The following is a 4077-nucleotide window of genomic DNA, read 5'->3' as shown; positions in this document are numbered from 1 at the left end:
TTGACATTTTCTTTTCAGGTCTTGTACCCCTCATTTCTTCCATTTGCTTTAGCATCTCTATACTGGAAAGCAAGTTTCAGAGTCTCTTCTTACATCCATTTGGATCTTTTCCTTCATTCTTGTCTTCTTAATGACTTTTTGCTTTCTTCCTGAATGATGTCCTTGATGTCATCCCACAACTCTCTGGTCTTGTGCCTTTAGTGTTTAATATATCAAATCTGTTCTTCAGATGATCTCTAAATCCAGGTTGGATATATTCAAGGTCATATTTTAGCTCTCTTGGACTTGTTTTCATTTTCTTCAGCTTCAGTCTGAATTTGCATATGAGCAACTGATGGTCTAGTCCACAATCTGCCCATGGACATGTTTGGGGTGATGATATGGAGCTTTTCCACCTTCTCTTTCCACCGATGTAGTCCATTTGATTTCTATGTATTCCATCTTGTGAGGTCTCTTATGCTGTTTAAAGAAGGTATTTGAAATGAACAAATCATTGGTTTTGCAGAATCCTAGTATGTGATCTCCAGCATCATTTCTATCACCAAGGCCATATTTTCCAACTACTGATCCTTCCTTTTGTTACCAAACTTTACATTCCAGTTGCCAGTGATTATCATATCTTGATTGCACATTTGATCAATTTCAGATTGAAAAAGTTAGTAGAATTCTTCTATTTCATACTCACTGGCTTTAGTTGTTGGTGTGTAAATTTGAATAATATTTGATCTTTCCTGTAGGTGCATGGATATTATCCTATCACAGACAGCATTGTACTGCATGACAGATCTTGATATGTTCTTTTTTGATGATGAATGCAATACCATTCCTTTTCAATTTTTCATTCCTGGCATGGTAAATCCTGTGGTTGTCAGATTAAAAATGGCCAATATCAGTCCATTTCAGCTCACTAATGCATAAGATATCAATGTTTATGTGTTCCATTTCATTTTTGACAATTTCCGATTTTCCTTGGTTCATACTTTGTGTATTCCATGTTCTGATTTTTAATGGATGTTTAATAACTCATTATTACAAAAGTTAAAACAAAAGCTAGTGAACCTTTATTCATTATTCCAAAATCCTTGCTATATTAAAATTAATAAGAAAAACACTAAGACAGAAAAATATTTTAACACTGAAAACACTGATTCTTTCAGGGAGATATTTATGGATGACTACAGACAGCTCTGGTAGCGTAGTGGTTACAAATCGGGCTGTGAACCTTAAGGTCAGCGGTTCGAAACTACCAGCCGCTCCGCGGGAGAAAGATGAGGCTTTCTACTCCCGTAAGGATTTACACCCTCGGAAACCCTGTACAGGGTCACTATGGGTCGGAACCGACTCGACGGCACTTAACAACAACAACAACAACAGACTTGATTTAAAGTTATTATTTCTAAGTGCATATATTAATAATAGTATCCTACATTTTGGAAATTAAATTATCCTCTGTCCTTCTCCTCCCACATATCTTCCATCTATCTTACCTGCTTTGTTCTTCTCTTTTGAATCAAAATGACCAGGTAATTGTACCTTATTATTCTCCAAAGAAGTCAGTTAATACTTGTTACTCATCATCTCTAATTTTACATTGCTGTTGTTTTGGAACATGACATTTGATTCAACAGTCAATCTATGTGACTCAGTGATTAGATTAAGAAACTATGTTTTTGTTAAGTGTTGTTGAATCAGTTCCAACTTATAGTGACCACATATAGGGTTTCTAAGGAGTGTCTGATGGGTTTGAACCTCTGACCTTGCAGATCAAACCAACCTGTGATCAAGCTTATACTACAGCACCAATCAGGACTCCAAATACTATGGTGGAGGTGGTAGCAATGTGCTGTGGAGTTAGTTTTAACTCATAGTGACCCTGCACAGGGCTTCTGAGCCTGTAAATCTTTATGGGAGCAGAAAGCCTCATCTTTCACCCATGGAACACCTGGTAGTTTCAAACTGCTGACCTTGAGATTAGCAGCCCAAGTTTGAAAATATTATTTCTCATAAGGTATGTGTACAGAACTATTTTATTATCTCTTGCTTAAATGGTCATTTGCTATGTCCTGCAACCAGCTTTTTTCTCTCGCTTCCCATGTATTAAAACTTTGCTTTTTGGATACCTTGTTTTGTCAGTTTCAAAAGCTACTTTCTTATATTGGCAAAACTTGATCTAGTGAGTTCTATGTGGTCTTTCATTCAAACTATATTGAGGCTGTTTCTTGGTCTCTCTTCCTTCTTGTGATCTCTTTTTCTGTATCTCTCATTTCCTGCTGTACTTTTAAGAAGAAATCTAATTTTCAGGTAAACGACCTCATCTCTTTCTGTTGGAAGTATAATTATTTTGACCGTTATGTGCTTTGACAGTTTTTGTAATTCTATGTGACCCTTAATACTCTTCTTTGTAAAAGCTTTATAACAAGTTCCCAAAACCAATTTATTTTGAATAAAGAAGTACTCTCCAATGCTTCAACTTTTCTAAATCAAATTTAGTAAACAGACTTTTCCCCCCTATAGTACCACTTCTTCTAAAGGTCTCTGATTCCACACAATTGTTTAAAAATTTTCCCCATGTAATAGATTCACTCCTGAACTTTATCCTCTGTACTCTCAATATCATATTAGTCTTCAGATACTATGGTATGGGATGTAAACTTATTTACAAATAAATGAACATTGGAAACCCTACATAAGGTTGCTATGAGTTAGAACTTACTAGATGGCACTTAACAACAAGAAGTTATAAAATTTAAAAGATGTAGGAGACAAAAACAGAATGCAATTTGTTAACCTTGAACACATTTGGACACTAATTAGGGTACTAAGTTGTGTTCTGATTTGCACAAACCAACAGTAAAAAGATATTTGAGGGACATTAGATAACTTTGAATTTAGACTGGATACTAAAAATACTAATAAACTATGATTAGTTTGGGTTATTGTTGCTAAATGCCATGAGTTGGTTCCGACTGATCATGACCCTGAATAGGGTTTCGGAGGCTGTTAATTTTTGTGGGAACAGAAGTTTCAGCTTTCTCCAGCAGAGCGGCTGATGGGCTTGAACCAGTAATCTTGTGGTTTACAATGCAGTGTTTATCCTACAGAACCACCACACTTCTGATGAGTGTGCGCAAGTATGATAAAAGTATTAAAGTTAGGTAGAAAAATATCCCTATTAAAGAAGCACATAAAAGCAATTAAAATGAAAATGTCAGGAAAATAGATTAAGCACATATTAAAATATTAACACTTGCTATATCTGGGTGGTGGGTATAATTTCAAAATTTTTATAATTAAATTTAAAAAAGTGCAGATTAAAGTGTATTATGTTTGGTAGAGCAGGAAATAAATAGATTTTTTTTTTTCATTTAACTTCAGGGTAGATTTATATTTAGAATTCAGAAACAATTTCCAGTGACATACCATTTTAGTTTTCTTTTCATTTGTTTAGCAGCTACTAACATCTTGACCTGAATGAAAACTACTCTGAAAGTCAAGACCCAGTAAAGCACTGTTGTTATTTTAAGGTGTCCTCATGCAGATTCGAACTCATGGAGACTCCATATATTCAGAGTGCAACTGTTCCATGGGCTTTTCAAAACTGTGAGTTTTTTGGGAGCAGATTACCAAGTCCGTCTTCTGAGACACCTCTAATTGGATTTGAACTGCCATTTTTTTTACTAGTGGTCAAGCACTTAACTCTTTGTGTCACCCAGGGATTCCAGCAAAGAACTATTATTTCTGAATTTATTATATTTTTAAAATGCAATGACTTGTTTAGTTAAAGTAATTGATAAGATCTGGTGAGTTCACCGATTCATTTTTCATTTACTCTTTAAAGGTAACAATGGAATGAATGCTATGCTAGTGTATTTTCTGCTTTGAGACAAGATCCATCTGATGTCAGCAATGGTCATTCTAGGTCCTCTTCTTAATCTGGTTTGAATTTCTAGTAGCTTCCCTTTGATGTACTGCTGCAACCGGTTTTGAATTATCTTTAGCAGAATTTTACTTCCATGCGATATTAATAATATTGCTCGATGATTTCAGAGTTCTGTTCAGTCATCTTTCTTTGAAATG

At 35.0% G+C, this 4077-nt stretch overlaps 1 pseudogene; it reads left to right on the top strand.

The window, feature by feature from the left end:
• The first annotated feature begins 1515 nt into the window (after nt 1-1515).
• Nucleotides 1516-4077, top strand: part of LOC102819293 — a 10315-nt pseudogene continuing 7753 nt past the window's right edge.

The sequence above is a fragment of the Chrysochloris asiatica genome, unplaced genomic scaffold, assembly GCF_000296735.1.
Source record: "Chrysochloris asiatica unplaced genomic scaffold, ChrAsi1.0 scaffold00129, whole genome shotgun sequence".
Lineage (NCBI taxonomy): Eukaryota > Metazoa > Chordata > Mammalia > Afrosoricida > Chrysochloridae > Chrysochloris > Chrysochloris asiatica.
This window is presented reverse-complemented; position numbering and strand designations above follow the sequence as displayed.